At 32.4% G+C, this 19629-nt stretch overlaps 1 non-coding gene across 1 annotated transcript; it reads right to left on the bottom strand.

The window, feature by feature from the left end:
• Positions 1–17578: 17578 nt before the first annotated feature.
• LOC112438099 (U1 spliceosomal RNA) lies at positions 17579–17743 on the bottom strand. Its single transcript, XR_003026585.1, has one exon. It is a non-coding gene; the product is annotated as a U1 spliceosomal RNA (small nuclear RNA).
• Between the last annotated feature and the right edge of the window lie 1886 nt (positions 17744–19629).

Here is a 19629-nt window from a genome sequence, read left to right as displayed (position 1 = left end):
GAACAGAAAACCAAATGCTGGATGTTTTCACTTATAAGTGAGAGCTAAGTGATGAGAACACATGGACACATAGAGGGGAACAACACACACTGAGGCCTCCCAGAGGGTGGAGGGTGGAAGGAGGGAGAGGATCAGGAAAAATAACAAATGGGTACTAGGTTTAATACCTGGGATGCAAAATAATCTGTACTGTGAACCCCTGACAGAAGTTTACCTATGTAACAAACCAAACAAACGAATGTACTGCTAAACTTAAAAGAAAAATTTTAAAAAAAAGAAAAAAGAGAAATAAATGTCAATCTAAACAAACTATAGAAAAATATAAGGGCTTTTTTTCACACAAAAAAAGAAAGGCTGAGACAATTTAATGTATAATTATGTCTCCAGCTCCATTAGTAATTTAAGAATCACTGAATTTAAATTACAATTAGTAGGTATTAGGCGTTTTAAGACTACTTTAGATAAAGAAAACTCCTAGTCTTCTTACAGTTTCTGAAATTTTGATGAATAAACTAGAATAATTATTAATTTCTAAAATATTAACTTTATTGCTGTTAAAGTTGTGGGTTGTAGATTAAAGAAAAATACAAAGTGACTTGCAAGCTTCTCTCTCCTCAATGTCATCCTTGGGACAGCTCTTTAAAACAAGCCTGAGTTTACAGTGCAGGCCAATCTACTCAGTTTCTGTCTCCTTTGCTCAACAGAGCAAAAAAATACATAGAAATGATGTGAATGTTTTCTAGATTAGATCCACTCAGCCAACCTACAGGGACTAACATCGACATGAATGTGCGTCGGAACAATTGCTTCTCAAGGAATCTGAGTAAAATAAATGTGTCACTGTCATATGTGCCAAAAAATAAAAGTTGATAATGCATAGTGCAAGGGGAAACAAAATGTACTCTTGTGCATTTCTGATAAGTGTACTACCTATTGGGGGGTAATATTTATAGTATCAAACTCAAATATGAATGTATTCAATGACACTGATTATCCCACCAATAGATTATGTATGTGCTTATCCATTAGATATACAATTCTTTTGGACAAAATGCTTGAGCTTGCTTTTTAAAAAAACCAAACCTTTAGAATACACTTTGATAGAGATAATTAATTGTCTCAATCAAATTGTCTCTATTTAATTGTCACAAATAGAGACAATTAATATATATTTAAGTATAAAATTGTACTTTCTATCATTGATCTGGGATTGACAAACACGTCTTAATAGCTAACTTTACAAAAATGTCCTTTATAGCATTGTTTGCCGATTTCAATTTTTCTTATTTTTATACACAGTTAAGTAGTTTCAGATACATACCAACTTCTGCCCATTTGGACTATTTGATATATAAAGTTTTTATTCAAGTAATTTCAAAGACTTCACGTTTGGTTTATTATGGAAACCAAAATAGTAAAATGTAGTTAACAGAATGAGATCCAATAAGTAGTTTAAGAGTTTTGGAATCAATAAAAAAAAAAAAGAGTCCATTGAAGCATACTGTGAATTCTAGAATTTTGACTTTAACTTGTGCTACACTCTTATCTTCGTAAGTATCCAGCTGAGCTGATCAGAGGACAAACTTTAAAAATGGCTGTACATTCAGATAAACTCCACGGGGAAGGAAGATTGTGAAAAGTGATTTCCTAATGTTCGAACTTTGAGACATACATATAAAATTGTCCTCAAAGAAATGTGACTATCCAGAATATCCAAAAACCTTTAAATTCTATAAAGGTCTTCTGCTTATTTATGAAAAATGTAAAAATATATGGCTAAGAAATAAATTTCAACCTTAATAAAAAGTTTCACTAATTTTCAGAAAATTTCTCTTCTTTTGCAACCAAGAACGTCAAAAATTGTGCCAAATATTAGAAAAATATAGTTTGAATTACAACCGAGACATACTAATGTATTCCATTATTCAGTTATCTTTTTAAAAAGTATTGTTACTTAAAATTACCAATGCATAATTGTTCTCTTTAAAGTGCAGTAAGAATGAGAAAAAAAATCAATCCCTATTTATTCTCATTTTCTCACCTATATTGTCTCTTTTACTAGTCCCATCACTCCCATTTCCTCTATAAATATTATACACCTCTCGTGATACCCCTTCAATTCACCAGTACTCCTTCAGTTCAATCTACATAATTAACTATTTTTCTATTATTCTATTTTTTTCTATTTAGATTGTATAATTGTTCAAAATTGTTACTGCCTTTCCCTGTGGTAGAAATTTGTACCTATACCCCATGGGCATATGGCGTGACCATATGAGTTATAGTAAATAGGCTTTAATCTATTTGAAGCACTAAAATTTGAGTTATTTCACACTTTATGTATCTGTTTTAATTTTTACATTTAAGGCATTAGGATTAAATAAAATTTTCTTTTGAGACCATAAAAGCTAAAATATTTTCTTAAAAGACACTCAGCAAAAATGGGCAAATTCTAAGAAAAACACAGCTTTAATAAAAAAATATATTTCTATATCCAAAACTACAACTTCAATGTCAGAAATAAAAATTAGTACCTTAGATAAGGCTGACTGGAGGAAAACAATTATGGATAAAAAAGGAAACCATAAGGACAGGGCCAATAATCGGTTGGATTAAATAAAACTAAAACCTGGTTCTTGTACCCAATTTCAGTAAGTACATGGCTTCAATCATAACATAAATATATTCACTAAATTATAGAATACAGTTATAAATTGTGAATGACCAGTTTCAAAGGAGAGTGGATAATATAAAATATCTTTTACAGCCTTATGCAATTTAATCATACAAAGACATGTATTACTGTATCATTCCAATACATGAGTAAATTTAAGTTTCTGAGGAGACAAACTTAGGAAGATTCATCCTAGCTTCAAGGCATGTATTCATTACATTTTGTTGCCAACTGTCCTTACCTTCAATTTCATGAAGGAACCACTAACAAAAACAGTGGATTTTTTTTACAACAGAATTCTTTATGATTTTGGAATAAATGAAAAAAACATTGCTAAGAAATGATTGATCTACAGTGTTGGAAAAATCAATGTGTTTATTTGTTCCTCAGTTTTGCCATGGGAGAAAAGGTGTTGGACTTTGTAAGATTATGATTTAGCAGAAGTTCACTTAAAGGAGACAGCAAGAACAAAATGCAAAGCATGTGAACTACTAGTTTTACTAGATAACGTTTGTACCTCTCTGATATCTTGTTAGTTTTATCTAAATCTACCAATATGGACTACATATTTAATAGTTTCTTCTTTTTAGAACAGTTTGAAGTAGCAAAAAACTAATGAAAATAAAATTTACAAGTGGATAAATGCAAAATTTATATGCAAAATTAAATTTGTTATTTTTCAAGTTGATAAGGTAATTCTTTGCAAATTTGGGTACAAAATTGTAAATTCTAAATAGAAGTACATAACAGAAATCCGAGAAAGTTAGAGTCATATTTTCATTATGATTTAAGCATATGCAAATTAAATCTGTTTCAATTAACTTGTGTTTTATGTTAATAATATGTTTTATGTTTTATGTTAATAACATGTCTTATGTTTTATGTTAATAACAATGCATACACACACTCACTCACACACTCACCACATCAAAGTCGGGTTCCGTAAGTGCTAAATAAGAACTGGCAGTGACACTGAATGAGATTTAGAGATGACTAAATATTGTAATACTTCAAATTCAACTAAAAATATAAAAATATACGTTTTTAAGTGAAGAAACATGTAGAGTACACATAGATCATTTTATAAGAGGACACGGATAATGATAATGTCAAATTAACAAGAGATTAATCATTTCAAAAAAAAATACCACAAAACCATATTTCTGGCAGCGCATTTAGAACTTACAAATGTATATCTTAATTATAAGAATTTACTTCTTCAGAATTTTTTTTTTACACTGAATGCCTTGAATTTTTGTCATATTTTTATTTTTCTCTGTTTGGATTTCCTTACCTGGGTTTAGCCAAAAGACAGAAGGCATTTTAATAAAAATATAAAACAATTGACTGTAAACTGCCTACTTTTTTCTTGTTCTCTTAGAGTTGCTTACTTTGGGAGGTATTTCCCAGAGTTGTTTGTTTAATGTATATAATTCACAGTGTGGAGATGTTTAAACGCTTGCCTTTTCTTTTTGAATTTTTGATGCTTAGTGGAAAATAAATCACATAGAATTGTTTTCCAAAACCAATCTAATCAAGTTACTCTATCTCAAACTTTCCATGTTTTCTTTGTGCTTAGACACAGAAGAGGAAAAAAAGGAAAAGATATTTAAAATTCTGGGTTGGGCGCGGTGGCTCATGCCTGTAATCCCAGCAACTTTGGGAGGCCGAGGTGGGCAGATCACCTGAGGTCAGGAGTTCAAAACCAGCCTGTCCAAAATGGTGAAACTCCTTCTCTACTAAAATACAAAAATTAGCTGTGCAAAAATTGTGCCAACTGTTAGAAGAAAATAGAGTGGTGGCACATGCCTGTAATCCCAGCTACTCAGGAGGCTTAGGCAGGAGAATCGCTTGAACCTGAGAGACATAGGTCAAAGTGAGCCGAGATCACGCTACTGCACTCCAGCCTGGGTGACAGAGTGAGACTCCATCTCAAAAAATAAAAATAAAATAAATTTAAAAACTAAAAATCTGTAGGGAATCACTGAATAACTTTCTGTAAATCTGTCTTTCCATTAAACACAATTATCTTCACAAAACTGAAATAGCAATGCTCCATTGATCTTTATGCACAGCCTTGCATAATGACTCTGTAGCTTCATGACTAAAATAGCAGTCATAGAATTAAGAGAAATTCTACATTGGTTTGTGAGAGATGATAATTATATATTTATTTTAATTGGATATATAAATTTTTAATTGACTTTAACAAGTAAACAACATTCTTAAAATAAATTGTTTGATGTGAATACAGAAATACTATCCTTGATTAGCAATACTTGTATTCTGTTCATTGCCTGGTTTTATGAAACTGACCAAGATACTAAAGTGGCTCTATAGAAAGCTCTGTTTAAATTATTTTTTCTTTTATTGTAATGGTTGATTGAGCCTTATTGACTGCCTACAGATTCTTCAGACCAATAATTATCAAGATACCAGCAGTCAGAGAAATGCATTGGACCATCACAATATCCACTCACTTACCCCTTGCCCGCAATCTCACAGTGGTTTTTAAATCTCTTTCCTTGATTTACAACTCTGGTAAACAAAGTCTAGAAAGTAGTGTCATAGTTTATAAGCTCACCTCTTAGAAGAAAGTTGTTTTTTATTGAGATATCTGGCCTCTAGTTCAGATACACTGTGATGACAATTTGACTACATGGTTCATAAGACAAAGAACAACGAGCATGCTTTAACTGAAGATGCTGGTTAGAGTAATTTATTCCCCTCTCTGCCTGTTTGGCCTACAGAAAACCACAGGAAAATGTGCTACCAAGTACAGGAAACAAAAACTGTGTACTAAATGCTATAGATAGATAGGTAGATAGATAGATGATAGATAGATATGTCATTTAATATTAACTCCAGGCATATGATATGACTATAGTTGTGATCTTTATTTTACAAATGAGAAAACTGGCAGATGAGGGAATACCTAATCTCACACAACTAGTCAGTGACAAGGTCCAAGTTCAATTTCACAAAGAAGCAATTAAGTAGTTATCAAGTATCTATATACTTAATTATTAAGAATATATAATACGCTTGCACAAGGTCTAAGTTCAATTTCACAAAGAATCAAGCAATTAGTTAATTATTAAGTATATGTATACTTAATATATATACTTAAGTATGATGTTAGCTGTGGGCTTGTCATATGGTATTTATTGTGTTTAGCACCATTCCTTCTAAGGCTATTTTGTTGAGAGGTTTTATGATGAAAAAATACTACATTTTGTCAAACATTTTTTCTCTGTCTGTTGCAATGATCATATGGGTTTTGTCCTTTATCCTGTTAATGTGGTGGTTAATGGGTCTGCTTATTTTGAACTATCTTTGATCCCAGGGCTAAATTCCACTTGACCATGGTGAATGATACTTGAAATGTAATGTTGAATATGGTTTGCTGGTATTTTGTGAAGGATTTTTGCATCTATGTTCATCAATAATATTGACCTGTACTTTTCTCTTTTTCTGTAGCATCTTATATATTACTAATAATCATGTCTCATGTTTTGTTTTTCATTTTACTTATTTATTTGAGTCTTCTTTCTTTTTTAGTCTAGCTAAAGGTTTGCCAATTTTGTTCAACTTTTCAAAAAAGCAATTCTTAGTTTATCTTTTCTATTATTTTTCTGGTCTCTATTTTATTTATTTGTGTTCTGATTTTGTTATTTTCTCTCTCTTGCTAACTTTATATTTAGTTTGTCCTTGTTTTACTAATCCTTAAGGTGTAATGTTAGGCTGTTTATTTCAGATTTTATTATTTTTTGATGTAGGCATTCAGTGCTGTAAACATCCCTCATAGAACTGCTTTGGCTGTGAGAAATTTTCTAAATTTCATGTAAAGTAGTTACATAACATCTGGCAAAAACATCATTCTTGATTATGAATTATTAAAAATATTACTCTAAATGACAGAAATGAAATGAAATACTTGTAATTTCTGTCTTTATTCAATATTTTATTATAGGTTTTACTAAGAAGTATAAAATAAGAAAATAAAATAACAATACAAGGAACACAAAAGGAGTACTAAACCTATTATAATTTAATGCAAAATGATTGTGAATATATAGATACAAAAAAAAAAACACACAACTAAACCCGACATATACCCAATTAAAAACAGGTGAATTAAAGGAGTTCCCTGAGATAAAAATCAAATTTTAAAAAATAAATGATATTCTATATACCAATAAAAACTTAAAATGTCAAAATGATGCCATTTGAAATAGCATAAAAATCAATACCCATAAATCTAATGAAAACTGTGCAGTACTTCCACTATGGAGATATAAAAAAATAAATTAAAGGAAGTGTAAATAATAGAGGAACATAAGATGTTCATAAATTGAAGAAACTCAACTTTTTAAAAATATATTTTTTTCGAACAGACATGTAGACCCTTATTATAAACCAATCAAAAGCTTAGTGGTTATTTTGGAGGAAATGGACAAGCTGATACAAAATTGTAAGTGGAAATGCAAAGGGAAATAACAACCGAGATGAGCCAGTTTTTGAAGTAGAAACAATTAGAAGATTTATAATACCAGATATTAATAGTAAATAGTTATAGTTGTAATAAAAATGTGCTACTCATGCAAGGGTAAACTAATAACTAAATTAAACAATACAGTTTAGAAATAGAAACACATATGCATGGACACGAGTTATAACAAAGTTGGCATTACAGATCAGTGGGGAAAGAGTCAGGTGAATTTCTCAACTAAGAAAACAATATTCACTCTTCCTACCAAAAGAAATCAGTTCTGAGTGGAATGAGTATAACATACTTATTGTGGCCAGGCACAGTGACTCACACCTGTAATCCCAACACGTTGAGAGGCTGAGGCAGGAGGATCTCTTGAGGCTATGAGTTTGAGACAATCATGGGCAACATAGTAAGATCCTGTTTCTGAAGTAATATGGAAAAAAATTAGTTGGACATGGTGGTGTGCATCTGTAATCCAGGCCACTTAGGAGGCTGGGGTGGGAGGATCACGTAAGGCCAGGAGTTTGAGGCTGCAGTGAGCTAGGATCACACCTCTGAACTCCAGCCTGCGTGACACAGCAAGACCCTGTGTCTTAAAAAATTGATTAATTGAATAATTTAATTAAATATTCATCAAAATATTAACTTTAAAATTGTACATTCTCCAGCAGAAAGCTTAGAGTGTTTCTTAAACTATGAGAAGTAAAAAATTATGAGCAAAACAAATAAATTGAATTATTAAAATTAAGAGTGTATGTATATCAAACACTTTTTAATGGGATGAAAAATGCTATGAACAAAGTGGTAAAAGTTAGCTTTAATATATACCATCAATCTCCAGTATCCATAATGTGTAATGATGACTCTAAAATTCAACAAGGAAAATAGAGAATTAGGAAATGTGCAAAACCTTTGAATGGCATTTCCTTCCCCAAAAAACAGATATCTAAATTAACAATAAACACGTGAGAAGTGCTTACCTCTTTAACAGGTAGGGGAATGCAAAATAAAACCTCAATGCTATATAACTACATGCCAACTAGAATGATTAAATATAAAATGGCTTACAATGCTAAGTGTTGGTAAGGGTATGGAGCAAACGGAATTCTCATACAATGCTGGTGGAAATTTTAATTTCCAAAACTGCTTAATGATACCCACCAAAGATAAATGTACACACATCCTAAAAACTAGCAATGCATGCCTGTATATCAGTTTTACAATTATGTACAGAAGTGATTATAACAACTGTATTTATAATAGAGTAATAGAAAAATGCTGGAAATATACATATATTCGTTAATAGGAGCATGGATAAATGTTCTATTTATATAACAGAATACTGTACAACACTGAGAACAATGAAACTTCTACACTCTACAACATGGATTAATCCCACAGATTACTGAAAAAAGTAAGCCAAACAAAATAATGGTATGCAGCATATGTTTTTATTCAAAAAATATAATACAAATGATGTGAACCAATGGTGCTATGTCAGTATAACAATTAAATGATTGTCGGGGGGGTGGATATTTCTGGGAAATAAAGGAGAGTGCCTCTTGGATATTTTTAATGTTCTATTTTTTTAACTAGAGCTTTGCATGAAATCATCTACTTGCTCTACATGGCAGCGTTCATTTAGTGCCAATTCATTACATTGTAAACTTGAAATTTGTATACTTTTAAAATACGGATATTTTACATTATTAAACATTTATATAAAAGAAATCTTCTATTGAGGTGAGTTTGTAAACTTTTTATACGGTCCTGTCACTTGTTGCATATATTTTTGAGCACATTTTTAACAAGAATAAATAATTTTTGTTATATATATCCTTTAGTTAACTGAATTATTATCTGAGGACCGTATTTATCCTCAATAATACTCCTGGTTTCAGTAAATTTCACCTGATATTAACAGCTGTATTAACTTCTTAGTATTTTCCCGATTTTAATTTTTAAAAATTTTTACTTTCAATCTTTCTGTATGCTTGTATTTTATGTGAATCTCTTATAAATAGAATATACATTTATATTAAACCCAACATAGATTTTTGTTTCAACTCAATTTTGCAGTATCTGCTTTTCACTGGATAATTAAGACAATTGGATATTTATGATTTTCGCTATACTTGAAATATTTAAACCATGTTATGTTGCACTTTCCTTGTATGTCTCTGCAGATGATGTTGAACCTTGTGTAGGTTCCCTTAGATCCTCTTTAGCTCTTGTGTTTTCCCTTGGATTTAGCAACAGCCTGCATCTGCAGCTTGTTTGAAGGACTGTTTGGAGGACTATGCTCAGGCCATTGGAGCACACTCTGCCTGCTGTTGCAGAGCTCGGAGCACCTGGGAATTACTGAAGTGTAACTTACAACCCCAGAGCTCTCGTGAAAGATTACATTGAAGATACCTTTAATAAGGCTTTGCTTGAAATCAGATCTTTGCTTGGTTTCCTTCCTTTTTTTGTCTTGCTTCCCTCACTTACTTAAACAGAGTTCCTTTGATATTTAGAATATCACTTACACAGGAATATTCATCATAAGATCAGCTTCTGTGCAACTGGACCTGAGAAAATCGCTTATGTTCCTTTCTTATTTCCTCCCCTCCTTCCTTCTTTTTGATTGAGGGGTGTTTTGTTTTTTGTTTTGTTTTGCCTTATTTGGGTTGGTTTGTTTTCAAAATGATTTTTTCTCATTCCTTGGTTTGGAAAGAATATACTCCACTTCTCATTTTTTAGTGGTAACCCAAAATACAAAACTGAATGCCTAGTCTTACAAAATCTAAAATTAAAACATATCTTTGTCCATTTCTTAAATGATAAAAGGGAGAAAAAACAAACAAACAAAAAACCTTACAGGCCCGGCACAGTGGCTCACACCTGTAATCCCAGCACCTGGGAGGCCAAGACAGGTAGATCACGAGATCAGGAGTTCGAGACCATCCTGGCTAACATGGTGAAACCCTGTCTATACTAAAAATACAAAAAAATTAGCCGGCCGTGGTGGCGGGCACCTGTAATCCCAGCTACTTGGGAGGCTGAGGCAGGAGAATCGCTTGAACCCTGGAGGTGAGGGTTGCAGTGAGCCGAGATCTCACTACTGCACTCCAGCCTGGGCGACAGAGTAGGACTCCATCTCAAAAAGAAAAAAAAGATAAATAAAAAAACTTTACAAAGGGTAATATCAGGTACCACACTCACACCTTCAAGTGAGTTTTAATTTTTTTTTTAATTTCCATTTTATTTTTACTGTCTCTAAGTAAATAGTAATGCAGTATTAATATTTGAAATAGTCAACCTCTGGATTTCTTCACATGGTTTTCAATTTCTCTTCTCAGAAATGTTTATTGTTCAATTTTATGCCCTCCTTTTAGTAATCTTTTTCACTAAAAGACATCCTTTAAAAATTGTTTTCGTGAGACATTTTGTGAGTATTGTCTCTATCATCCCCCTTTGCTGAATGAGCCACTTCATTTTCTATTTTGATCCCTGACTGAGGAGATAGATTTCAAGATCACAAGTTTTATGGAAGTGTCTGATTGTCAATGCACAAGCTTGTGTGAAGTTTAGGCCTTGTCAACCTAAAACCAAGCCACTAAGAGCTAATAGATTGCAGCGATCTGCAAATCATATTAGGACTAGTGAGGTAACAACGTTTGCTTACCACTTTGTTAATATTGCTTTTTTTTTCTTTTTGTCCTTAGGAGATTTTTCTGTGTTTTCACAATTGTGTGCATGTCAGAGTTAGGTGTATTTTTGTCACGAACCATGTGTACATAGGTACCTAATGATTGCCTTTGTTCGTATCTGTGGCATGATTCTCAAGAAGCCTCACAGTGGCATTGTCGTTGTTTTAACAAATTTACCACAGTCTGTGTGCTTGCCACCAGTCCTAACATTTTAGCAGCACCAAAGTGTCACAGTCTTTTCTAACGGACAAAATCAAAACTCTATGATATCAGAATGCTTTTTTAAAAAATATTTTTACTGTGAGAAGTAAAGTTCACTGGCACAGCCAATCTCACATGTATATGACGAGCTCATCCGCTTCCTAAGAGGAGCAATAGGTTGCTTGGTGTGTACGTATGTAAGCAAATTGAGTTAGCCTGTTTTCATATTTAGTGGTGGAGGCTAAGTCACATAAATGCATGTGTATCCTTCATAGGGTATGGCCAGCTAGTGACGCCAATTTGTTTAAGTCAATAGATTGAATTATCCTTTTAGAAAGGTCCTCTTAAATGAATGTTAACGATGCTTGTTCTTTTCCACGATTTTCTGGTTGAGTAGTTCCCCTACTCTACCATACATTTCTGTTTCACATATTTGTTTCAGATTAGGACCCAGCACAGTTGCCTGGAAATTGTTTTATTTTAAAACATATATATTTTTAATCCAACTAAATATATTAATTTAAAAATTCAACTCTCAGAAAAAAAATTCACAGTTTTATTTTCTAATTCTAGAGAATATACCTTATAAAAATTATTTTCTTGCCCAGAAAGGACTGTCTAAATCTTTACATTTCTTATTGTGTATAGGTACTAAAGAAAAAGCAACTAGAACTAATTTAATGCCAATGATTTTCTGCATAGCAAAGTTATTTCATAGTACCTCCTTTAATCATTACTACATACAAATGTTGTTAATTATTTTTACTTTAGAAATTAAAGCATTCTCTAAGAGGCAAGAGTTCTATGATCAAATCAGCAAGTGTCATATGATCAAATGTAAAACGTTACTACAACTCATTCATGCAGAACACTAAGCAGACTATAGATTTCATAAGAAATTTAAATGGGTATTTCAAACATTTATCATAGCATCGCTGCTATTAAGAACTATCAGCAATAGTATTAGCTACCCCACATATTAAAAAACTATCAATTAGTGAAAACCCAAACACTGATAATTACTTCATTATCACTTTCATAGAAGATGTGCGTATTTGAAACATGGCATTGTTTTAGGACAACTGAAGGAAAACTGATTTACTGTATCACTATGTTTTGTGAGGCATTTGCCATAATGGAATAAAATGAATGTTTCTGGGTCATAATATACTGTTTCAAATTAATATTTACCTAACCACACAGCAAAAATAGATAACGGTAAAGATAAAATTTACAGCTATGTCATAAAAAATTTTAATTGCAGGATTTAATTACAATTTACACAGCACTCTGGAAAACTTTGAGTTAAAGGGTTACAATTTTTCTTATTTAACAAGACAGGTGACCTCAGCCTTCACTAAGTGCTTAGTGCAAACATTTAGCACAGCAAAATTGCAATAGCTTCCCAGGAGAAAATGAACTGGCATTGATACCAATGCCCTTTATAAAAAAGGAACTTTGAAACACATTTTACTTTACTAAAAGAATGAAGATAGAACTGATTAACTCCAGACTAATCAAAAGAGCTGGCCAGAACACTAAGCAAGACAATCTCAAAGCTTTTTTTAAACAAAAGTAATCAAGAATCTGTATCATGCTAATGACTTTTATCATAAGGTTCTGAAATCTCTGTACACTTAGTCAAAGGTGCTATTTCAAGATATAGGTTGTCCTTAGTCTCTATTGTACTATGTACTTGCCTTACACAATGATACTGGTATGGAGTTCTAAAGAATTTTTTCAAAAGTTCTCAGCTTTAGAATTTCAGAGGATATAAAGGACTTTAAGTTAAAAAAAAAAAGTAGCAAAATAACAAAGTTATATATAAACATACATGTGCATTTATTTATTTATTTATTCATATATTGATACATGTGGTTTGATAAAAGATCATAGGACAAAATAAAAATTAAGCAAGATCAGGACCAAGAAATAAGTTGAAATTATTTAGTGTTTAAGAGCCTCTTGAGGCTGGATGCTGTGGATCACGCCTGTAATCCCAGCACTTTGAGAGGCGGATCACTTGAGGTCAGGAGTTCAAGACCAGCCTGGCCAATGTGGTGAAACCCCATCTCAATAAAAATACAAAAATTAGCTGGGCAGGCATGATGACGGGTACCTGTAATCCCAGCTCCTCTGGAGGCTGATGCAGGAGAATTGCTTGAACCCAGGAGGTGGAGATTGCTGTGAGCGGGGATCGCACCACTGCACTCCAGCCTAGGTGACAGAGCAAGATTCCGTCCAAAAAAAAAAAAAAATCCTCTTGCATTCACAATATGAAGTGTTCAGAATAGGTAGCTCAATTTCTAGTGTAATATTTTTCTAAATATCATCATATTCCTTAATGGTTACATCATGGTAACTCTCATATAACTAAATTTGATCCATGTTGTTCATTTAATAAAGAATTTCACAGAACAGATAGATGCATCCAAATGTAAGCTTCTAGTTTCCAACTAAAATGTTTTTAAAGAAAGATAATATGAGCATTTGTTTTAAAATGGTCATGCTAAATAGCCTAAAGCTATTCATATCCTTGGTTATTGTGAGGAAGGAGAAGGGAGAGGAGGAGGAGGAGACAAGGACGAGGATCAAGATGATGGTTTTTATGACAAACAAACGTGTCTGACTCTCTCAACCCCAGTTTCAAAATTGTAAGGACACATTGTATTGGCCGAGGTTAGAGAAAGTATGTCCTACTTGTTATCTTTATGTTTTATTGTTTGTTTTGTTTTGCTTCTTTAGAGTTAAATTGCTCCTTTCTCTCCATTCCCAAAGTGGAAGTGTAGATGACTGATTTTCAATCCTTCATCTTTTTTAATATATGCATGTAATGCTATAAATATCTTCCTAAGCACTACCTTTGCTAAATCTTAGAAGTTTTGATAAGTTTTTATTATTTTTAATAGTTTGAAATATTTTTAAATTTCTCTTGAGTCATTTTTGATCCATATATTATATAGGAGTGTGTTCTTTAATGTCCGAATATTTGGTGATTTTCCAGCTATCTTTCTGTAATTGATTACTAGTTTAATTCCACTTTGGTCTCAGAACATATTTTGCATAATTTTCATTCCTCAATTGTTTTAAGGTGTTTTATGGTCCACAATATGGTCTATCTTGCTGATTGTTCCATGTGAAATTGAGAAGAATGTGTATTTTATTGTCGTTGAATGAAATACTCTTATCAATGTCAATTGGATGAAGTTAATTGATGATGCTGTTCAGGTCAACCACTATTATTATTTTCTACTTGCTTAATCAATCAATTGCTGAGAGAGGTATTGAAGTCTCAAATAATGATAATTAATTTGTCAATTTCTCATTGTAGTTTTGTCCAATTTTATCTCATATAATTTGATACTGTGTTGTTAGATACATATACCTTCAGGATTTTTTACAGTATTCTTGAAAAACTGACCCATTTATCATGACATAACACCCCCTTTGTCACTGATAATTTTTCATATTGTAAACTCTACTGTGTCTGAATTTAAGAAAGCAACTATAGGATTATTTTTATTAATGTTATAGTGGTATATCCGTCTCCACCTTTTTATGTTTACTCTACCTGAGCCTTTACTTTATAGTAGGTTCCCTATAGAAAACATTTAGATGGGTCTATGTATATATAAATCAAACCTCTCTTTGTAGTCACCTGGAGATACAAATCTCTAGACAACTAGACAACCACTGTATCTTCATCTTCTCTCTCTTCTTTATTTCCAATATTTCTATTCAGTTAAATAGACAGTCTATTTTCTGCAGATATTTCTTCCCAGTGTGGGTCCCTGTCATCTTGGAAAGGTGTTTTTGTTGGATATTTTGAGGATTTTGCAGCATCTCCCCATGTAGTACTCTCCAAACTTTCTGTGGTAATTTTGGCATCATTTACACACTGCAATCTGTGCAATCTTTTTTCTGCTTTGGTTTTCTTTTTAAAATCTACTTTCTGAATCCTCCACTTTTATTTCTTGTGTATGTGCATGGGGAATGACTAAGGACCTGTAGGCAATTTCTTGATTTTCTTTTAAGTTCAGGACCAGCACAATAGCTTTTTCTTACTTTTGTGTTCCCCTGCACAGTTGTTAATCTTAACTAAACCTTTCTCATGTCAGGATCTAAACCTATGTTAATTTAGTGATTTTACTACAAGTTATTGAATTAATATTTCTTTTTTATTTTTATTTATTTATTTATTTTTGAGACGGAGTCTCGCTGTGTCGCCCAGGCTGGAGTGCAGTGGCCCGATCTTGCCTCGCTGCAACCTCTGCCTCCCAGGTTCAAGTGATTTTCCTGCCTCAGCCTCTCTAGTAGCTGGGACTACAGGAGCACGCTGCCATACATGGCCAATTTTTGTATTTTTAGTAGAGATGGGGTTTCACCATATTGGTCAGGCTGGTCTCAAACTCCTGACCTCGTGATCTGCCCCCCTCGGCCACCCAAAGTGCTGGGATTACAGGCATGAGCCACCGCGCCTGGCCCATTATTGAAGTTTTTGTGCACATTCCTTGGAATTTTATACATATACAATCATATCATTACCAAATAGGGCAGTTTTTTTTTAAATTTTCAATCAATGGGAACGATACTATGGCAGGACAATGTTGAATAAGAGAAGTGATAACAGATATCCTTGCCTTATTCTTGATCTAAGAAGAAAATATAGTTATTAATCATTAAATATAATAGCTGTAGGTTTCCTATAATGTCTTTTATCAAGTTGAAGAGGTTTTCCTCTGTTTCTAATTTTTTCAGTTTATAAAATTATGTATTTTTTATTCTAATTTATTAATAAAGTGGATTATATTGACTGATTTTAAATACTAAACCAGCCTTGCATCTCTGGAATAAAAGCCCCTGGTCACAGTCTGTAATCAATTTTATATATTGGCATATTTTATTCGCTATATATTTTGCACCTGTGTTCATGAGGAAGTCTGGTCTGTAGTTTTCCTTTTTATACTGCCTGTGTTTGATTTTAATATGTGGGTAATACTGGATTCATAAAATGAGTTGTAAATTGTTCTTTCTTCATTCATTTTCTAGAAGAATGGATAAAATCAGTGTTAATTTTTCTCTAAGCTTTAAAAGAATTCTCTGGCACAACTATTAGTAACTGGAGATATATTTTGGGAAGAAATTTTGAAGTACAAATTCAATTGATACAAGGGAATTTAAATTATTTACTTTACATTGGTTGAGTTTTGGTAGCTTGTTCTTTTTAATAAATTGATTATCATCTCAGTGGCTGAATTTATGTCTGTAGACTTGTTCTTAGTGTTCTCTTCCTATCTGTTTACTGTGTGTTACATCTGCATTTGCATATATATTATATATCTGTGTATTATCTATATAGAGAAAGGTAAATATCTTAGGCCCCCAAGATATTTTGGGCCTCCAAAATCACTAAGCTAAACGGAAAATTCAAGCTGGGAACTGATTAGGGCAAACCTGCCTTTCTTTCTATTTTAAGTTATCTCTCTGCTCACTGAGATAAATACATATATGATTGCCTCCTTTGGAAAGGCTAACCAGAAACTCAAAAAAATGTAACCACTTGTCTCTCCTTTATCTGTGACCTGGAAGCCCTTCCTTGCTTCTTTCTGCCTTTGCTTTGAGTTGTTTTGAATTGCTTTGAGTTGTCCCACCTTTCCAGACTGAACCAGTGTACTTCCTACGTATGTGCATTTGTGTCTCATTCTTCTTACATACTTCTGACATATATTGATTCGTGTCTTATGTCCCCCTAAAATGTGTAAAACCAAGCTGTGCCCCAACCACCCTGGACACATGTCCTCAGGATTTCCTGAGGCTGTGTCACGGGCGTGTGTCGTCAACCTTGGCAAAATAAACTTTCTGCATTAATGAAGACCTGTCTCAGAGTTTCTGGGTAAATATATATATATATATATATATATGTCTATATATATATATGTGTGTCTATATATATGTCTATATATATGTGTCTATATATGTCTATATATGTCTATATATGTCTATATATATGTCTATATATAGACATATATATAGACATATATAGACATATATATATAGACATATATAGACACATATATATAGACATATATATAGACACACATATATATAGACATATATAGACATAGATGATAGACATAGATAGACATAGATAGACATAGATATAGACATATAGAGACAGATATAGACATATATAGACATATACATATATAGACATATATAGACATATAGACATATATATAGACATATAGAGACATATATAGATCTATATATATATATAGGTCTGTATATATATATATAAAATTCTGTGTCACTTGTGCTAAAATCTTGTCAGCTGTGTTGGTCTTTTTAAAAAATTCACTTCTTGCTTTATTGATTTTTCTGTTTTTTTCTTTTTTCAATTTTATTTATTTCTGTTATTATCTTTATTGTTTCCTTCATTCTGCTTGCATTGCGCTTATTTTCTTCTTTTCTCACTATTTTTTAAATTAAAAAAATGAACAAAATAAAATAAAAAGCCAGAGGAAGGTATTAATGCAGTCCCCCGCTACCACAAATTATGCAGTCCAGTTTTCCACATTGGGGGAAATCACAGGGGTGAGCACATCTGGAATGCAGTGGATAAGGCTTGCCCTGGGAAAACCACCTTTGTGATTATGATATCTCCTCTGCCATGTTAAGTATATATTTTTTTCCTTAGTTTCTTAAACTGCAAGCTTAGATGGTTGATTCATGATTTTTCCACCTTTGTGATGTAAGCGTTTAGTGCTATAAATTTCCTTCTCAGCACTGCTTTACCTGCATCCCAGAAATTTTGGTGTATTCTCTTTTTATTTTCATTTACCCGAACATATTTTTTGTTCTTTGTAAGCCTTTTTTAATCTCTGTATTTTTAGAAGTATCTTGCTTAATTTCTGAGTGTGAAAATTTTGTATGATTTCCCTGGTATTTAACTCTAATTTGATTCCATCAGCATCAGAGAACAGATTCGGTATGATTTTATTTTTATAAAAAATGTGTTGAAACTTGTTTTATGGCCCAAAATATGGGCAATAAATGATATAAGAGTCTCAGTAGAAAAGGAATGCTAAACAGAAATTGGCAAACTCAGATCTGAAGAGAAAGATAGAAAGCAATCAAGACATCTTTAGTGTCAAAAATTTCAGTATATCTTGCTAATTACCTGTGTTTAATGTGTTTCTTGTTCTGCATTATGCTGTTACGGTCTTTGTTTATCCCTTAAATAAAACGTTTTTGTTATTTCAAACAGCTTATTACACTTAAACTATGAGCATTGAAGGAGAATGCCTTTCCACATGCAGTGCAAGAAACAGAAAAAGAATAGCCACTGGATCCTACATAAGTACTAACTGGCTACTTAGAGCTGATAATTATACATAGTAAGTGATAGGAAAATGCAATCTCACACCACTGCATCAAGATCTACGGAAATTTGTGGTACTTGTTAACACATTATATGACATAGACTGGAACATGACCTGCAATCATCAGAACTTCCTAAAAGAAAAGAGCTTGAGACAGGTATGTCACATGTAAAGTGTAAAATAAAAGTATTAAGTTAGTGTTGGGTTTCCATTATAACATGTAAATACATTAATCAGTTAAATAGAAATTTAACAGTTGATTTGGCTTCTGTTTCCTTTGAACCTCAAATTAGTTTTGAAATATAATTAAATAACCTTCCATGGTAGAAGAGCTTTTGAACCTATATTGCATGTTTGCATTTTAAAGCACCATTTCTCAATAACATGTTTGAATTCTTGACATAAAGACACATAGAGAGGCCTCACATATACAACCTGCCATCCATCTATGAAAAAAAGAAGAAAACTTATTTTAGCCAGCATGCTATCAGAAAACCGTATTTCATACTGATGGGTCATAGCAGAAACACACTTTCAAAATGACTTTAAGGAAAACCCCAAGGCATGTTTTCTGTGTTTAAAAGGACTAGGAAGTACGAAAATGAAACAGGAGCCATAAAGTGTTTGATATACTTTATGAGGCCAAAATTCCTCTGTGGCATTTATTCCAATTTCTACAAAATAACTTAGAAATCAGAAAATCTTTGCTCTCAGGAAAAACTACAAAATGGTTGAAACAAAATGGAAAAATATTTTCTTGCCTTGAATATACTATTTTCCTATGTAAACCATATTTATATCTTTAATACCCTCATTTAACTTAATGTTAAACATATACCATGTGTCCTATTGTTGCTTAGAATTTTCTAAATTTAAGTTTGCCAATATTTTTCACTATTATTGAAATATTACCAAAATTACAAATCTTTTCAATATTACATGCAGTACAAATTTGTTACATTTGAAAAAGGATGAAGCCCTTCCCTGCTAACCAAATATGACCGGAAGCAGGGACCTATACGTCTACAATCATCCTTTCTCCTTGTATGTTCCTAATAGTAGGATTGTCCCTACAATTCATAGTGTAGGATTTCCCCCAGAAAATCTAATTTATTCTTCTTCCCCTGACTGGCAAAAACATACATTTAGAATAAAGTACACCATCATTATATTCACTCAAATTTG

This window comes from Pan paniscus, chromosome 22 (assembly GCF_029289425.2).
Source record: "Pan paniscus chromosome 22, NHGRI_mPanPan1-v2.0_pri, whole genome shotgun sequence".
Lineage (NCBI taxonomy): Eukaryota > Metazoa > Chordata > Mammalia > Primates > Hominidae > Pan > Pan paniscus.
This window is presented reverse-complemented; position numbering and strand designations above follow the sequence as displayed.